This window comes from Arachis stenosperma, chromosome 6 (assembly GCF_014773155.1).
Source record: "Arachis stenosperma cultivar V10309 chromosome 6, arast.V10309.gnm1.PFL2, whole genome shotgun sequence".
NCBI classification, from domain to species: Eukaryota; Viridiplantae; Streptophyta; class Magnoliopsida; order Fabales; family Fabaceae; genus Arachis; species Arachis stenosperma.
Window position 1 is genome coordinate 111046640 of NC_080382.1, and position 20403 is coordinate 111067042.

General features: G+C 32.3%; 2 long non-coding RNA genes and 1 pseudogene across 3 annotated transcripts; 2 read left to right on the forward strand and 1 right to left on the reverse strand.

The window, feature by feature from the left end:
• Positions 1 to 2725: 2725 nt before the first annotated feature.
• Positions 2726 to 2919, forward strand: LOC130938703 (small nucleolar RNA U3; annotated as a pseudogene).
• Positions 2920 to 4048: 1129 nt separating this feature from the next.
• Positions 4049 to 5260, forward strand: LOC130932984 (uncharacterized). The gene is made up of 2 exons (XR_009067570.1): positions 4049 to 4277; positions 4702 to 5260. It is a non-coding gene; the product is annotated as an uncharacterized LOC130932984 (long non-coding RNA).
• A 5140-nt stretch (positions 5261 to 10400) lies between these two features.
• Positions 10401 to 15039, reverse strand: LOC130936418 (uncharacterized). 2 transcript variants are annotated; one of them, XR_009068105.1, is made up of 2 exons: positions 14642 to 15039; positions 10401 to 13526 (listed from the first exon to the last, which is right to left on the reverse strand). It is a non-coding gene; the product is annotated as an uncharacterized LOC130936418 (long non-coding RNA). The 2 variants fall into 2 exon arrangements; XR_009068104.1 differs by having other exon boundaries at positions 10401 to 13536.
• Between the last annotated feature and the right edge of the window lie 5364 nt (positions 15040 to 20403).

A 20403-nucleotide genomic window follows, 5' to 3' on the forward strand; every position in this document is an offset into this window, starting at 1 on the left:
GATGATCGGATCCACACTCTAATCAGATAGAAGTAAATATGTTTAAAAAAGTAAACAAAAAAAAGTATTGACTTTTTTTATAAAAATAAAATTTTTTAATATTTTTTATTTTATGGATATATTTTATATCTGATCCAAACATAAAAAGTGCAAATATCGAATTTGATCTAATGAGTTTAGTGCGGATTGGATCGAAATTTCAGCCATATCCCATCTGTAAACACCCTAGCAATAATAACTAAAAAATTATAATGATTATATTTTTAACTAAGAGGAAGTGCAAAAAAAAAGACTAAATACAAGAACATTTAATCAAATATTAAAAGAAAATTTTACTTTAAAACAGTTGGACTTTTTTGCTCATATATATATATATATATATATATATATATATATATATTGTAATAATAATAATAATAATAATAATAATAATAATAATATGATAATTGTTTTATATATTACACAAATATAAACGTTTTTTTTATGATCTTAAAAAAGGTTTTGTAAGTCCCTAACTTTGTTATCGATTTTTGTAGTATTAGCCCTCATATTATCAATTTGATTCATATATAATTCAAATGATAAATTATTTGGTGACATGCTTCCTTTTTTACTGTGATATACTTATTATTATTATTATTATTATTATTATTATTATTATTATTATTAAATAATAGGCCAAATTATTGCCATAACATAATAGAAGTATGAAAGTTTATCATTCTTCTCTAATGGAGGAAATAAAATTCTTTTCAATAGTTTATTTAACGTTTAGTAGAATAAAAATAAATTTTATTAGAATAAATTTTAGTACGAGTTAATATTTTTATTTATCATAAAATATTTATAGAATTACTCGTAGATAAATTTTGGAAAAAAGAAAAAAAACCATGATTTTTAAATAAACTTTATTTTTAATTTCAAAATAAATTTTATTTTTATTTTTTAATAATATTAATTTTTACCGTATATAGTTATTCAATTATTTTTTAATCATATATAAATAAATTACTCTTAATAAGACTTTTTTGTGTTATTCAATTATCTTTTTTAAAAAATAATTAATTATTAAAATAATTAAACTTTTCACAACAAAAATAATAAAAAAATTATGAACGAAAAAAATTAACCATCCTGATATTTTTTTGTATTTTTATTCATATTTTAATTATAAACATAAATATAATTTAATTATATTATTTATGAAATGTGACTATAGATGTAGATAAAATTTAGTTATATTACTTATATATAGTTTCATTGTATTGTATTGCTTATAATATAAAGTTAGATTATAATTATGACAATAGAATTGTTCTTGTATTTTTATATGTGTGACTAATTGGTGGTGTTAAAACATTACTCTTAATTATAAATAAGATTTATAATTTAAAAAATCAAAGACTCAATTAAAAAGATATGAAAAAAATGATGTTAAAATATTTCAACTCTTTAAAATAAAAATATTCGAAATTCAATTAAAAATTATTTAAAATTTAAACTCAATAAAAATTTATATTCAATGTGTTTTATATTAAATATATTTAATAACCTATTATATCATATTGGTTGAAATTAGTTTTTATAATGTTAATTTTTTAATAACACTTTATTAGAAAAAACCATCTTTTCAGAATTTTTTTAAAACTAATTAATATTATATATATTTCGTTACATTACAAATTGTTATAAAAAAATTATTTATTTCTAATGCTTATATTAAAAATAAAAACAAAATTTAAATTAGTAAATTGTAATCTATAATCTAATAATAATATAGTAATTGTTTTATATATTATACGAATAAAAATTAATTATTTTTTTATTTATAAAAATTTTAAGAGCTTGTTTTATATATATATATATATATATATATATATATATATATATATATCGATGAATGTGATATATTTTTTATGTAAATAATCTTTTTAAAAAAATCTAATAGTTAATCTATTACCTTTTTTGTTTTAGTCCAAATTAAATATTTTTATTATTTTTGGAAAGAAAATCTTTTGAGAAATTTAATAATATGTGATGAGGAATACCGAATAAATTATACAGAAACCAATTAAAACACAATATAAAAATATCTTTAAAAAAAAGACGTTTTAGGCGTCTTTATTTGAGTGGCCTCCTAATTTAAAATCTAGTTAATCTTATTTATTCAAATTTTAATTTTTTAAAAAAATTTTAAAATAATTATTAAAAGAGTTGTTTAAGTTGGATGGTTTACTTGTTGACTCCTTGTACTTTCTTTTATACTAAAAACCACACGAAATGACAAACGATAATTCTACGCTAAAAATTTATTACATCCATATAAAAAATAGGTAAATTTTAGCCTACCCTTCCTATAATAACATGTAATTTATCCTCTGTGACATGTCATCTTTTAATTGGTTGTTATGTTAACTATGGTTAAATTATTGGTAATTAAATTATAGCCCAAAGTGGGTGATTATGTAATTAAATACCTCCAAATTTAATTTCAATGCCATCCAAAAATTCCATATCATCATCACCATCACTATCATTATTTTCATCTTCTTTTTCGTCTTCCCCTTCTATACTATCATCATAAAAAGCCATCATAATCGATTTCACATTCTTAAATTTTAAGATTTTCTGAATTTCGCAAACGTAAACTTAGTCTCACCTGGGCTAGGTTCACAAAACAAAAGCAGTTTTTATAACTAAACACAAAGAACACAAAACACAGAACACGACCTTATTTGAACAGAATCTGTTCTATAGGCTGGTACATCTGTATCCTTGAGTTCTAAGAAGATAGGAACCAAAGTCTGGCGGATGAACTATGACCGTGAGGTCAGAGCGTGATTAATCCATCTGAACGGTGGAGGATCGTTCGCGCTACAACCTTGTGGTCGAGATGGTCTCACGGTGTTCTGACAGACTCAAATCTTTTTTCCCTGGCCATTTAATTAGTTATTTTCTCTAAATACTTATTTCCTGGTTCATCAAAATATGGAACACCCAATGAGTTGATTTTTTCTTTCAAAAAATGGGATCGGAGTAAATTGAATTTCTACACAATGATAAAAATATAACTTTATTTTTTAATGTTTATAGAAATTATATATTTATTCCTCTTATAAAAATATTTAATTACAAAATTATCCTACTTTAGTTAACATATTAACTTTTATTGAATTAAATTAACTCAAACTAAAACTAAGCATCCAATTAAAGCATATTACGTCACGAGGGGTAATTTATATGTTGAAATAGAGGGAGTTGGGTAGAACTTACCTAAAAAATATTGGAAGCAACATGGCAGGCTAACCTGTTTGCTATCTCGAGAGTTTATTGGGTCAATTGCATCAATTCTCATTAGTAAACCTATTGTTAATATCATGGCTTTAATTCTTTTGAAATGTTAATTTGAAGGGAGAGAATGAATGCTTTAAAAGTATTGAAAGTCAAAGTCCTATTTAAAAACTACATAACTAGATTTAGATACAAAGAGATTAAGTTGTAGATAAATGTTATTTAGTACTTCCTCCATTTTGTATTAATAGTTTCTTTTTAGTTTTGTATAAATGTTAAAATAATTATTAAATTTTATTAATATATAAACAATCAAAAGAAAAAGACAAAAATATCTTTATATTATTTTTTCTCTTTATTAATTATTTATTCTTCTAACTTTTTCCTTCAATTTAATAATAGAAGACATAAGAGGTAAAATTTAATTATTGATTTTTTGAAATTAAAAAATGATATTTAATTTACAACAAAATTAAAAATGAAAAGAGATACTTAATATGAAGTAGAAGGAGTACCGAGCAAGGTTCTGAAAATCGGACCGAACCGACCGGTCGAACCGGTTCAATTGGGAACCGACAATGCAAGCGATCTGGTCCTCCTCTTATAACCGTTAGCAGAAAAATCGCTGAAAAACCGTCGAACCGGTCAAGAACCGGTCAGTTGAGCTGGACCGGTAACCGGCCGGTTCAGAGAAAACGACGCCGTTTTAAAATTGTTAAAAAAAATAACACGCGTGACTCAACCTCTCCCCCTCCCTTCTTCCCCCAATCATCATTCATTTATGTACTGGAAAACAGAGAACTCTGATCGAAGAAACCCTAGCCGCCTAGCCCTCCATCGTCGCCGGCTAACCCAAGTCCTCAGGCCCGCTGGCGTCCCAGGTCCCCAGCACCGCCGCTTCTTCCTCTTCTCCGTGTCCGGAACCCAGTAACTCGGCAGGTCCTCTTCGGCTCTTCATCTTCGCTGGCTTCTTGGCACGGACCCAGGTTAGTGGCTTCTCGTCTTCATCTTCACTGAATGTTTGGTCTTCTTCTTCAATTTTTTTGTTCTTCTTCTTCTTCTCTGAACCCTAGTCTGCTTCGGTCTTGGTTTCAATTGTTTCAAGTTTGGTTTTGAAGGTTGGTTCTTCAATTCTTCTTTTGGTTCTGTCTTGTATTTGCTGGTTGCTAATTGTAAAAATTTTACAAATTTGCAAATTTTTATGTATGGTTCTGATGGCAGTTGCTGATAGTGTTTTACTGATTCTGATGGTAGTTGCTAATAGTGTTTTACTACTTTTGATGGCAGTTGCTGATAGTGTTTTACTAGTTCTGATGGCTCCTAATTTGTTTGTTGCAATATTGTTGAATGCTATAGGCAGAATTCAGATATGGTCTTGTTGAGAATTTTTTTATTTTTCATTGTGATTAGTGATTTGTTAAGCTGCTGTTGTTGTTATGCTGCAAGAAAAAGGATGCCAAAATATAGAGGGTGAGCTCTATTATTAATGATTTTGAAAGAGGAGCAGGACCAAGAAGATTCTCTTATGAAGAGATTGTCTTTGCTATCAATGATCTTTCCCCAAACAGGAAGTTAGGCCAACATGGATTTGGAGCAGTGTATAGAGGCTACTTTGCTGATCTAGATTTGGTTGTTGCTGTTAAGAAGATATCAAGTGGATCAAGACAAGAGAAAAGAGAGTATGTAACTGAAGTCAAAGTCATTAGCAGGTAAAGGCATAGGAATCTTGTGCAACTCATAGGTTGGTGCCATGATCAAGGTGAGTTCCTTCTTGTTTATGAGTATATGCCAAATGGTAGTCTTCATGAAGAATGGGAACAATGTGTTGTTCACAGAGATATCAAACCAAGCAATGTGATGTTGGATTCTAGTTTTAAATTTGGAATTTGTGATTAATGACTTGTTAAGTTGCTATTGTTGTTATGCTGCTGTTTTGTTATGGCAATGTTGTTATGCTGCTGTTTTGTAATGGTTGTTGCTGAATGCTAAAAATGGAAATAAAATCAAATGCTGATTGTTGCTGAATGAGTAGGGTAGCTACCTGCCAATTCCATATATAAATAAATTGATGAATGATGATTATGGTAGTGGAAGGAGAGTCAAAGTGTATAGGTAGTTGGTGATATGTTATGCTTTCTTATTCAATGACTACTTGTTATGTTGATACCTCAACTTGGAAATAACACTAGATTCCGATTATGGCTTACTCAGCAAGAAGAATCTGTTGCTAAGAGATCTCTCTTACAACAGATGAACGCAACGCTGCCTAAGATTAAACCGAAAAGGTCATCTTGCAAGGTTCAGGTTCATGTTCAGTTAGCATAATACCACATAATGATTAACATTTTCTAACTGAACTAGCTCAACATTCTTTCGAAATTGATAATCATTTGTCTCCTGACATTTCTAAATTAGAATCTGAGGTGTTAAGTGATCCTGTTAACCCTCAATGTCAAAATTTAATATTTAGATATTTTTTACTATTTAACTTTTGAGTTTGTATTTTGATAAGATCATATGAATTTGGTTGATGATTTTTTGTGTAGTGTTTTAAATTTGGAAGATATTTTAGGATGTTTATTTATAATTTATTTATTATTTTATTCTAAAACAGTTTTTCTGGTTGAACCACTGGTTGAACCGGTTAGACCAATAAACCAATGAACCAGTGACTAGAGCGGTTTGATGACCGGTCCGATTTTCAAAACCTTGGTACCGAGTAACTTACAAAATGTGTTCAATATTTTCGTTAATTACTCCTATATGCCTAAAAGTTATATCGATAATATTAAATAAGTTTAACGATTTTATTGATTCTTATAGTTTTATTAAATTTTTAATTAGATCTTTATATTTTTATTTTTTTAAATAAATTTTTATATTATTTTTAATTTTTTAATTATATTTTTTTAATATAAAAATATTAAAATTAATTAAATATTTTTTGTAAATTAAAAAAATCTAAAATTAAGAATAAAATTAAATTTTTTATCACATCTTTTTTTAAAAAAATATTTTATTAATTTTAATATTTTTTATATAAAATAAATTTAATTACAAAATTAAAAACTACATAGTGATTGAATTAAAAAAAATATATAAAAACTTAAATTATAAATTTGATAAAAGGACAAAAGATCAAAGGGGAGAAAGAGTGAGAACAAAGTAACACTTGAATTTAAATAAGATTTCAGTGAGTAGGTATTTGTTCAACTATAATCCATTATCAAAAACAAATAAATAAATAAATTAGAATGAGCACGTGCACTGACTTATTCCTTCTTTATTAATTAAGTTTAGACTTAATTGGTCAGTGAGTCAACAGTTTCGGCTGATTGTGACGCGTGTCTCTATCTACAGCTAAAAGAAAGGGTTTACGTAACTTAATTCTACTCGTATATTACTGTATATATATACGGTATACGGTATACACGGTATATAATGTTACAAGGAATCGCCGCTTTTGGCTTAGTGCTTTATTGATTTGCTAACTTATAGTGTTACCCACTTTGGACACATAATTTCAACTCTTAATCCAACTTAATTAATTACTTATATGTCTCCAAAGTAGTCAAAGGAGTGCTGTCTAAGCTAATGTAGTAATAATTAAAAAATATAGATAAATAATAAAAATATTAAATAATATAAATAATAGATATATTAGATGTTTAATTTATTAGATATATAAATAATTATTCTAATATTAAAATTAGATAAATAATTTAAAAGAATAGTATATTTTATTTAAATTGAATCAATTTTAAAATTTATTATTTATATTATTAAAAAAAATAATTAATTATCTAACATAATCTTAATCAAAATCTAATATGATATCTCATAGGACGGGTAATGATATGTTCCGGGGTGAGTGGTAATGAAAAAGCAATGAGTTTTCTTCGTACTTAATTAGTAAGATTGTCTTTACAAAGAAGACACGTGTATAACAAAAGGTTTTGTAAAAGTAAATTTTATTATATCTTCATATCTTGTGGCCGCAAAATGATGAAGTCAAATTAATTATGATCGGGCATTATTAGTTAGTTCCTTTAATTAATTAGATAATTATTTTTCAACACATTAAGAATTTAGTTTTAACACATCAAAATATCTAGAGTCATCTAATTATATATTGCTATCATATCATTATCCAAAATTCACATGTATGATAGGATCATTAGGATTTGAGCACAATTGGTAAAACAGTATAGCATTTTTAATTTAATTATTTTACTAGCTAATTAACAACAGAGAAAATAATAATTTTTTCTAGAGATGTCTAAATAACATTTTTTTTATTTTTAAAGAATTTTTTTTAAATAAATAAAATAAATATTTTATTTATAAATATAAATAATTAATAACATTTTTATGAATTTATATTATTGCTTATAACAATGTGTATATCTTATTTACACTGTAAAAAAAATAAGACATAATATGTGAATAACGGGTTGAGACCTTCGTCCTTACCAGATGCAAGTGCCAAACCAAACACGCAAGCAAGAATAAATTCACGATTTTACCACACACGCGAGACAAACTTCTCACCTTACCAATTCAGTCATTCAAGCCACAATCAATCAACATCAATGTCTTTAACCAATATCACAAGTTATTATATTTATTAACCACAATACTTTATCAATTTATCAAACTAAGATTCATTCATCTCAATTCTTTATTAAGTAATTAATTTATTTTCTCATGAACGGGATAATACCACCGTCCTCACTGTGGGTGAGACAACGACACCATCCCCACATAACCCAGAGCAAATGGGATGGAGCCATGATCCTTGCATCTCACCGAGGTGCTTCAAATTCCAACTCGAAACAAATGAGACAAACCACAATACTTTGCATCTTACCTAGGTGCCTCAAATTCTAACCCAAAGCAAGTGGGACAAACCACCATCATTTGCATCTTACCCAGGTAGGTGTTTAAAATCTTAACCTGGAGTAAGTGGGACAAACCACAATTCTTACATCTTACCTAGGTAATTAATCAATAATAATTAACTTTAATGAATTTCATAACTTATTAGATTCATTAAACCCATTCATTCATTAACAATCAACTTCATTATTTCGTGAGTAGGGTGAACTAGCGTTTTTACTGCGGGAGGAACAAAGCCACCATCCTCATAATATTTCATCCGGTTAATTAAGTATAGTTCAATTTAATTTGCCATATCACTCCCCAGTGTATTCAAGGCTTAATTATCTGTTATTCAACTCCATACAGAGTTTAAAGGGGGTTACAACATCACCCGAAAGACAAAATTGTCAAAATAGGGTTCGTGCATGCGTACGCATCATGTGTGCATACGCACGAGTGTGCAAACTTCTCTTGGTGTGCGTACACACACCCTTGTGCGTATACACGAGTTGAAACACTCATTTTGAGTGGTGTGTATGCACAGCCCTATGTGCGCGCACGCGGGCCAAAATTCTAGTTTTTCTGCATAATATCAGAATTCAATTTTTTATACTAGTTTTCAAATGTTCATAACTTTTTTTATAAAATTATGTTTTTCTCTATTGTTAGACAATTTTAAAGTTTTCTTCACTAGCTCTAATTCAAGATAAATTTTATATAATTTCAAGCTTTGAGCACTAAGTTATGTTCCGTTGAAGTTGGTCAAAAATCTATTTTTATAAAAAGTTCATTTAAGTGTCGATTTCTTAAATTCTCTTTTCATTTCCCTTCAAAACCACCTCAAGCCATTCCTAGGCATCCTCAACACTCAATTAACTATTCTCAATCACTTTCTACCCATTCAAAGCATAATCAATCAAATTCCTCATTATTAATATCTATCAACAACACCCACTTTAATTTCACAATCCATCACACATATACATCCACAAAAATTACCACATACAATTCAATCTTTCAATACTTTAATTGAGGTTTATACTTACTAAAATGGAGATACCTCACCCAATCATGGCCTCAGGCCCAAATTCTCATATCATAGTCTTTCATAGGTAATCAACCACAATTTTTATATCCAATTTCATATATATATATATATATATATATATATATATATATATATATATATATATATATATATATATATATATATATATACACACACATTTATGGCTCATCAATACTTCATTTCACACAATCATGGTAATTCATATCATTTCATACAAGCATTCACACTAATCAATTACCATCAACAACAACCCATTATCCAACACTATCTTAAAGACAATTAACCTAGAATTTCACATAATCTCATTGGTGCGAGCTAAACATCAATTTAGAATTTCTCAAAAAGAATTGTTTCGTCAGTAGTATAGTTCCAAACCAAAAAATGACCCAAATCAGAGTTTAATTTATTTGTCACGAATGCAAACCAATAAAAACCGAGAATATTTGATCTCAAGTTGTCTCTCAAAAGAATTACAGTAAGGCGTGTGTATAATCCGTTATGAGACTAAGGGTGTTGAAGAACAAGGATAAGAAAATAAATTGTAAGAAAGTATATATAACAACCAAAGGAAGATAAACGCTAAAAAGACACTCCTGGCAAGGATTGAGAATCAAAGCTTCCTAACCAAGTAATTGACCATAAACATGGCGATTACCTAGAGTTCATCTCATTTCGTCATCCCCAACATCAGCAGAAAGTCAAATAGGCATGGTCAATCTTAATCCATAGGTCTTACTCGTCAATGGAAACAAGAACAACTAACAATCCTAAATTACCAATCAATATTAGACATCAACAACTCTTATGTCACTAACCACGACATGACAATTACAAGAGTAAACCCAATTAGTCAACCTCTAATGGTGAGATAAGTCAACTGGGCTTAATCAATCTCAACTCATAGGTCTTACCCGTGAATAGAAACGAGATTAATTAAAATCTCTAAATTATCAATTAATTCAGACATTAGTGACTCAAAGTCATTTCAACTACTCAATTCCAAGCCAAGAGTGTAAAAATCCACCCTGAAACTAAAAGAAGCATTTTCACAAACACTTGGAAGGTATAAAAGTAAAACATGGTAAAATTGTAATAACAATAAAATTTAAAACTACAAAATGCAAGAAAGTAATTGCAACAATTAAAAGGAGCAACAATAAGCATGAAAACATAAATTATATTAAAGAAAATAAAAATTCAACAATAGTTCATAAACATGAAAGTAATAAAATAGAGAAATAAACAAATAAAACTAAGAAAATTAAGACACTAAAATAAGAAACTATGAGGAGAATTAAACTAGATCAAGAATTAAAACCTAAACTAAGGGAAAAAACTAAATCTAAAATCCTAATTTCTAGAGAGTAGAGAGAGCTTTTCTCTTTAGAATTCTAACCTAAAACATGACATAAAACTATCCTAATTGCTCCCCCTTGATTCTCCTTGAGTTTGGCTTGAAATACTTCATAAATGAGTTGGAATTACACTTGAAAAGGCCCTGAAATCGCCAGACACGTGTTTTCTTAAGTGAATCATGTGCTGTTAGTCATGCATATGCATAAGGCATGCGTACGCGCAAGCTAGGCGAAATGCTCAAAAACTCCATTTCTTCATGAATTCTCCACTTTGCACGCTTTTTCCTCATTTTTTCAATCCAATCTTTACCTTCTTAACCTGAGATTACTTAACAAACATATCAAGGCATCGAATAAAATCATGGTAAATTGAATTTAGCAATTTAAAGGCAGAAAAAACATGTTTTTAATCATTAAACACAATTAGAAAAAATTCACAAAATCATGCTATTTCAGTAAATAAATGCAAGATAAGTTGATAAAATCTACTCATTTCAATCCAAAATTTACCATAAAATATCAATCTCCGAACACTTAAATAATAGCATGTCCTCATACTAAACATCAAGAAAGACAAGAAAAGGGTATCAGCATTTATTCGATGCAAGCTATCTAAATACAATCTATCTAATTCATGCAATGAGCCTACCTAATACTACCTACCTCTATCAGCTTCATTTACTTCTATCTACTGGTCAAAATAAGTCAATTTCCAAGAAAGCATGTAAATACTCAAGGGCTAATGACAATAGCAACCAATTCAAATCCAACAACTGATTAGAGTCATTGAAAAGAATTTACAACTTGCAAGATAAGATATAATACTAGGTGAAAACATAGAATTGAGCAATCGAAACCCTCACCAGATGTGTATACTCTCTAATTACTTAAGTGTATAGGGTTCATTCATTCAATTCTCTTCTAATCTTGCTTTTTAAGACTTATTTTTCATCTAATAATCAACAATTATTCAATTTATGCATACAGGTATCATGAGGACTTTTCCAAAGACTGTAACGGGGTTAGGGTAAAGGTAAAGATGCATATGGTCAAGTGAGCTTGAAATTTGAATATTTGATTAACTTAAACTCTCACCTAATCATATAAAGACTTACTCAACTCTAATGCAAAGCCTAGCTACCCATTATTCACTTTTTCTTCCACACACTCATGCATTCTTTTCAATCACAACACATATGTATTGTTATTATTACCTTTTTTTAGGAAATTTTTGTCCCCCTTTTATTCTTTTTCTTTCTTTTCTTTTCTTTTTTTAAGTGAAATATATACAACAAGTGTCAATGCATATGGTTTACACAATTAATACATGAGTATGTACCTAATTTTTAATATTTTCAATAAAAATACAAAACTTTCATCAACCAATGTTCACAAATTTTCTCACACTTAGATATTACACACTCTCACTAGCCTAAGCTAATCAAAGATCCAAATGAAGAATATTTATTATTTTTCACTTAAGCTTAATAATGTGATGAAATTAAGAACAAAAGGAAATTAATAAGGCTCAAAGTTGGCTAACAAAAGTAGATGAAATGATAAGGCTATATGGGTAAGTGAGCTACAACGGAATAACGGTCTCAATCACATAAATGTATTCATATACTAAATAATGGACATAAAGAATCAAACAAATCAAAGATTACAATTATAAAAAGAGCATAACACAAAAAAATAAAAATAGTAATTAATATGATGTAACCACACATTAAGGCTAAAAAACTCATAACGTTGTGTGTTTTAGCTCTAAAACTATGTTCCACAATATAGTTCAAGCAAGTTCAATGAAAAAGATAAACTCTAATATGATTGGATGAAAAATCATCAAAATGCCTAAGTTCATTTCCTATTCTCAATCAAACAAAATCGTCAAATGCATATAGAAAACTAAATTAGGTGCAATTATCACATTATCTAATCATAACCAACAACTAAAGACTAAAGACATATATACAAGCCAAAATAAAAGTGCAACAAACTATAAAGATACTAGTTATGGAGAACCCAAACTAATAAATGGGCAATAAACTAAAACATATATAAAATATCAAAATGCTAACAAAATATCTAAAAAGCATAATAAAAACTAAAAATAAAGTGTTTGGAATAGAATAGATATCACCAAAATTCGCCGATTTAGTTGGATGATGTCTCCACACATAAAATCCAACATTGTCCTCGGTGCTCATGAAATCATATGGAGTAGACGTAGTCATCGAAATCTCCACCTTCATCCGGTGGAACCTGCTTCTCCTCCTCGTTGTGCTCTGAGGGGGGTATCCAACTCCTCTATCCTCTAGTCCCAAGCCCGGTTCTATCTCTTGATGTTCTCATATCATCACTTGGAGTGACGCTCCAAACGAGCTATGTCCTTAACGAGCCAGTGGACTAGACGATAGAGCGGTGGCTGTGATGATGATGATGGTGCTGTTGGGGCTGATGGCAACTCTGCTGGTGCTATTGATGCTGAGGGACTTACCTCTGAAGCAGATGCCGCCCAACGTCTGCCTCTGCGTCTGGATGTCGGCTAAGGCCCGTACCAGTCACCATGTGGTATCACCTCTTCCTTCCTGCGACAGTCAATCTCTCATCAGTGGCCAGCCAGACAACTCCAGCCTCCATAGCTAGCTCAGTAATCAAACACAGGAAGGCCAAGTTGCCCATGTAGTGATCCCGCCCTATGTGCTTTCTGATGAGCCTTGAAAGGTACAGCTGCTTACCTTCCAGGACACACCAAATCAAGACTGCCATGTTAGTAATAATGTAGGTCTCATCGGTGCTTAGCATCACGTGATTGGCTAAGATCTGCTGCCAAATCCAAGTCTCAATGGTCAAAGTGTGGACTGAGATAGCCCTGGGAGCCATCTTGTCTGCTCCATAGATCCATGAACTCCCAGGCCTGGCAATTACTGCCATCACCTTATCCCAAGCACATATTCAACTTTACACATATGTATTATGCTAAAATGAATGATTTAAAGGTAGTGTAGATCATATATTCAACAATTAAGGCTGAGCACATCATTAAAGCACAAGCACATCAAGTGGTGATGAAATAATCAAGAATAATGTTGAACAAGGCAAGTATAACACTTCAAACAACAAAATGCCTTACAATACTAAATTCACAAGATTGAAGTAAGAAATGGAAAATTCATGCCCCATGTAACTTAAGTTAGTTAAGCATGATGAAACTGAATAAAACTAGTTACATAGGTTAAAATACTTTAACCTTGTGAATATAGGCAGAAGAAACTTCAATCAAGAAAAACATCCAAATCTTGGTCAATTTTGAAATCGATTCAATCTGTTGAATGTATATGAATAAATCAAAATGAAAACAAGAAAAGAACTATAAGGTATTAACCAAAATTGGCAGTAAAGCTCCTTTGAGACAAAGTTTCCTTGAATATCATTGGAAGGTCAGGCCTTGTTGACACAGAAATTTGTCAATAAGATCTTGCATTACTAATTGATGGACATGTAGATCGGTGAAACAAAATAGCAAGAAATTCAACAAACAATAAATCCAAATAAGTTCAGCACAGTGTAAACAATTGCATAAAAATTCAGCAGCAATCACACAAGAATATAACATTTCACTCAATCAAATAATATTTCCCATATGAGCTCAACGTTAATTAGTTTTCAATTCATCAGAATCAAACAAACAAATGCAATTGAGTGAAGCAGCGAATTCACAATTTAATCAAGAAAACGGTAAAATCATCATCATTCAATTAATTACAAATTAATCCAAACACAATCAGTAAAAAATTTCCAGACTTAGAATTCACTACAAACTAGGTACAATTTACCTAACAACCTAAGAATCCACTAAAACATGCATTCTAACTAATCTAACTAAACAATATTAACTAACTACCAAAATGAAATTAACAGAAACACAAACAAAGAAATGAAAGTAAACCTGGCAATAGACAAACAAGAACAGAGAAGAGAAAGGAAGGCTACAGATGTTTAGCCATGGCAGTAATGGAAGGATAAGAAAATAGGGAAATACCCTGCTCTGACTGTCTCAGAGACGGAGAGAAATGGAGTAGAGTTATGCGAGACTGTGAGAGAGGCAGTGAGAGTGAGTGGAAGAAGGAGTAGCATGGACAATTATGATGGCACTACAGAGCTACTGTGATGATGGCTGGCCAAGGGAGGCGGCGTCGGCAGGGTGAAGCAGGGGCAGTGAAAGGGGAAGGAGAGAAGAGAAAGAGAAGAGAAAGAAAAAGAAGAAACAGGAGAAGGGAAGGAGAAGAGGGGGTTGATATTGGCTGTGGAGGTCGACGGTGGTGCTGGACTGGTGGGATGAAGGTTAAGGTTGGCAATGGTGATTAAGAGTTAAAGAGAACCAGAGATGAAGAAGAAGAAAGGTTGGAGGGTTTGTGCGGGTGTGAATTGGGCTTCGCACAAAAGGGGTTGGCCTTTTGAATTTGCACGTACGTGATGCGGATTTTATAAACCACAAAACACTGGCAAGTGCATTGGGTCATACCAAGTAATAAACTCAGGTGAGTGAGTGTCGATCCTACGAGGATTAACAGATTAAGCAAACAATGGTCAACTAATTACTCTAGTCAGACAATAAAAAATAAGGGTTTCAATGACAATTGCATATAAAGACAGCGAATTGAACAAAAGCAAGTCATAAGTAATTGAGAGAAAAATATGATTCAAGAGAGTTAAGGTTTCAGAGGTGTTGAAGCTTCCGGAAAAATATTTTTTCACTTTCCACCTTGATTAAACAGTGATGTTTCTATGGCGAATCATAAGTAATTAAACTCTAATTCCTTGGTAATTCAATTTCTCTAATCTTAATCAATTATCAATTCCTTGATTAATTAATTGTGACAAGAGGTTAAGGACGTTCACTGGTTTAGAAACCACACTATTCTAAAGAACTTAATTCAATTTCTCTAATCTTAATCAATTATCAATTCCTTGATTAATTAATTGTGACAAGAGGTTAAGGACGTTCACTGGTTTAAAAACCATACCATTCTAAAGAACTTAATTCAATTTCTCTAATCTTAATCAATTATCAATTCCTTGATTAATTAATTGTGACAAGAGGTTAAGAACGTTCACTGGTTTAAAAACCACACCATTCTAAAGAACCAAATTTGGTTGATTCGATGCCACTTATCAAGTCAAAACTCAAAACTTAAGAATCATGAGTAGAAGTTTTCAAGCTCAATTCAATTAATTAAAATTTTTAAGATATTAAAAGAATTCAAATCAAAAGAGAACTATTTTCCAACACATTCAAATCCTTGGGATGAAGAACAAAAACTTTTTCTTAAGAAAACATCAATGCATTAATCAAGATAGAAAAGTTATAACATTAATCCACAGGAATCAACAGAGCTCCCAACCTTAACTTAGGAGATTAGTGGCTCATGCTTCAAAATCAAAAACAAAGTATGAAAAATGGCAAGGGTTCTGAAGGTGTCTCAAAGTGTTTTTAGGACCCTTATATACTAAAGAAAACAAAACCTAATTATTAAATTAAAACTTAAATTCAAAACAAGACAAATTAAATATACTCCTCTGCATTAATTCTTTAACTTTGTATCTTTTGTGGTCCTAAGTTTTGCATCTTGAATGAGCTTGAAGAGAGGCCAAAGTGGCTTGTGGGAGTTGGGTTAAAAAATTAAGTGGAACACCACACTTTGCATGCAAAAGACCACACTTTCCTTAAGCACATTCCTCTGGCATTTGAAACTCCATGCATCAACATGTAAAATGCCAAGCTTTCTTCACTGGGAGTGCTCCTTTTTCTTGGCGTGTGGAACGCCCATATGTGGCATTAAACGCCCATCTTCTATGGTCCCTGGAACTCTTCTTTCCTTAACGTGTGACACGCCCTTGTTGTGATGTATAGAACGCCCAATTGGGTCTTTGAAATGGTCTTCTGAAAACTTGGCCCTGTGTGTAATGCCGGGATTCGTCATGTGGAATGCCACTCAATGTACAAGATCCTGGGAGTGTGGTATTTGGCATGTGACATGCCAATAAATGGCGTTTAACGCCCATGCAACTTTACTTCATTTATTTTGTTGAAGGCTTTTCAATCCTTAAAGCCCATATAACTTGGCGTTTGGAATGCCAACTGTTCATGGGGTCATGCGTACACATGAGGCATGTGTACGCATGACTATGACAAAAATTTTCCATCGCGCATACGCATGCATCATGTGTACGCATGAGCCCTCATTTTTTCAGCTTTGGTGCGTACGCATGCAGCATACATACACATGAATCCAAATTTTTTAGATTTTGCGCATACGCATGAGGCATGCGTACGCACGAGTCCCATATCGAAGGCGTTTTTATTCTACACGCCCATTCTCCCTGGTGTGTAAAATGCCATGCATGCACATGTCTAGGGGGTCTTCTTTTCATGGCATGTGATGCGCCACTTCCTTGGCGTGTTGTACACCTATTTCTTGCTCAAATTGCCTTGTATCTAATCCTCTAGAAAGTTAGCCCAGCGTGCAATATTGTGTCTTGGCGTATTGCACGCCAGGTTCTACAGTGGGCGTTTGAAATACCGATTTCTCAACGTGTCAAATGCCAATATAAGAAACTATTAAGAGTGGATATTTAGGGGTGTTTGAAACGCCATGAATGGTATGTGAAACGCCCACGCATGCACCTTCTCTGGAACTTTGGCCTGGCGTGTAACGCCCCTATGTGGCATGTGAAACACCAGGTCCTCTGCTTTTGATTCATGGGCGTGCTGCACACCCCTTGTCTAGCATGTAAAACGCCAGCCCTCTGCCTTCTGTCGGATGCTTTTCTAGTTGCTTTCTTTTGCTTGTATTTTGCTCCTCTTTTGCCATTATTCCCGTATTGAATCAAAGATCAAAGGACTCAATCTACTAGTAAAATTTCATATAAAAGAATACGATACATAAGTGAAAAACCATAAGTTCTATCTAGAAATATCCAAAAAAAAGTACTTAAGATGCTCATGCATCAGTATGCTCAAGGCATGCGTACGTGTGAGTTGTTGTACAGAAAGGGTTGTCTGCGTATGCATGGTGTATGCATAGCACCATTTTGGTTCTGGAAATGGGGTCATATGTACGCGAAAAGGATAGTACGCATGAGTGAATTGGTTTTTTTTAAGAGTGTGCGCACGCACAGCACAAACAATGCATGTTTATTTCAGAAAGGGTGTCATGCGTACGTGATAAACCACTATTTTATGGTATATATTATGTTTAATTATGTGGTTTTATCATGATCCTTACCCACTTATTCATTAATTTAGCATGCATTTATATTTCCTTCCTGAAATTATTACATGGTTGAAAACTGCTTCCTAGAGACTTTTTAATTATGCATTTTAGTTCTCCTTTATCCCATTCGATGCTGTGATCTGTGTGTTAAGTGTTTCAGGCTTTATAGGGCATGGATGAGTTGGAGATTAGGAAGGAAGCTAGCAAAAATGGAAGGAACACGAGAAATTGAGGAGGTAACCAGCGAGAAGTGACGCGGCCGCATGGCTCACGCGTTCACGCGAAAGAGGAGAAATCGCAGTGACGCGGCCGCATGGCTCACGCAACTGCGCGGATTGAAAAAGCACAAGTGACGCGGAGGCATGGACGACGCGAACGCGTGGCAGGAAAAAACGCGAACGACGCATCTGCATGGACGATGCGATCGCGTGACGTGCGCGATCTGCAGAATCTGCAGATTCCGCTGGGGGCGATTTTGGGCCCTATTTTGACCCAGTTCTTGGCCCAGAACAGCAGACTAGAACCAGAGAACATGCAGAAACCAGAGACAACATTCATTCTACACAGTTTTAGTTTTTAGATCTAGTTTTTACTCCTCCTCTAGTTTTTTTTCTCTCTACACATTGATAATTTTAGGATTTTATTTTTCTCTCACTTTTTGCATTGGGATATTGAGAAGAGTTATTACCTCATCAAGACTTCGTCATTCTAGTTCGTTTTCCTTACTTGGCTTTACTCTTCCATGTCCTTTGCTTTGTTAATTTTACCATTGGAATATTATTAGGATTTATTGAATACAAGGATTACTTTTATTTTTATTTGTTTATTTTGATTCTGATGGTTTCAGTGGCTAAGAGAAGGAGGATTGAATCTTAGCCCCCTTTCTGCTTGAATACACTTTCTGGTCTTTGAGGAGACTTTTCTGTTTTTGTCTCGTCCCTAGCCACGAGACATTTTACTTTTATCTCGTCACTTGGCACGAGACATTTTTCATTTTAGCTCCTGTGCAACAGAAACAGAATTGATGAAGAAGAGAGAGAAGATTACACCCAGATATATCCTGGTTCAGCTGCTAAGTGCAGTGCAGCCTACATCCAGTCTCCATCACAACAATGATGGAATTTCACTATAATCATCCAGATTACAAATTGTAAAGTGCTAACCCAACTTACAAGGGGATTCCCACAGAATCATGAAACACAACATAGATGAACAAAGGAACTCTAAGACATATATGGCTTTTTTTCTTTTAATTTTGTACTCTCTGCCTTTTTCCGCTCTATGGCTTTTTCATACAAACCTCACTGTTTGCCTTTTTCCATGAGACTCAAGACATGACAAAATTAAACAGAAAAATTACAAAATAGAATACATTGAAGGAGAAGAGAAATCTGTTAGCTCAGGTAGCTCTGAGAACTCTGTGCCTTGCACTCTCAATTTTTCTCCTTGAATCAAACCATGACTGTTCACCTCTTTTATAGAGAAGTGAAGCCTTCACAGTTTGAAAACACACACCCGAGCTTAGCTTCCTTTCCTTCAAAACAAAACCGGTTCGGCCACAGAGAGAGAAGAGGTAACTCATTCAAAAACCAACATGCAAATACCTCTAGTCCTTCCTTGGTCATCACTCTTCATCAATCCGAGCGCTCCATCCTTGGCTTCCTCTCCAAGATGGATTTCTGGCCCTTGATGCTTCATGATGATGATGGCTTCATCTGCTCCAATCTCTGCCTCTTCCATCACTTCGCCACTCTAGCTACTTCCTGTGGTGGTTGAGCAGAATCAGAGACAAGCCATGCCTCCAAGAATCTCACCTTGCTGGCCGAATCTTCTTCTTCTTTTTGAGTAAGAAGAGCTCAAGATTACCTCACCAAATCTAACCATATTTGGTGAAAATCTCAGCCACTACATACTTTTGTTTTTCTTTTTCGTGCCATCATTGTGATGGTCCTGTAGAGTGTTCTTCCTCCACCTCGGTAGCTCCATTTTGCTTTCATGGTTTTCCTGGTTAATGACCGAAGAAGAGAAAGAGATGGATGAGAGAGAGGAAAGAGAAATTATGAATAGTGGTTAATGAACCAAAAGATAAAGAATAAAAGTGAATTAATTTCCCTTTCTCTTTGTTGACAAGCATGTAGCTTTGGTGCTTGTAATCAAATCAATTTGTCAATTTCTCTCTCATAGTTCCCATGCAATAAATGATAGTTTAGTGTAATTTGAAATCCAACACATGTTTGAACTTTTGGATCCGTTGAAAGCAATCTTGCTTTCCTCTTCTTTGTTTTCGGATCATGCATGAGGAACTAGTATCACATATAAAATTGGGCTTAGTTACAACAATCATTTAATCTGGCCCAATTTCCTCTTGATTTCAGACCAATCTTCAATGGTCTAGTAACAAGTATTTAAGTTGGGCTTGTTTTATAAAAACTGACCTAAATACCGAAACAAATATTCAGCCATAGGATCAACTTAATTTTTATATTAATGCTGAATAAATTCACACTTGGGCTTGCATCCTATTTAA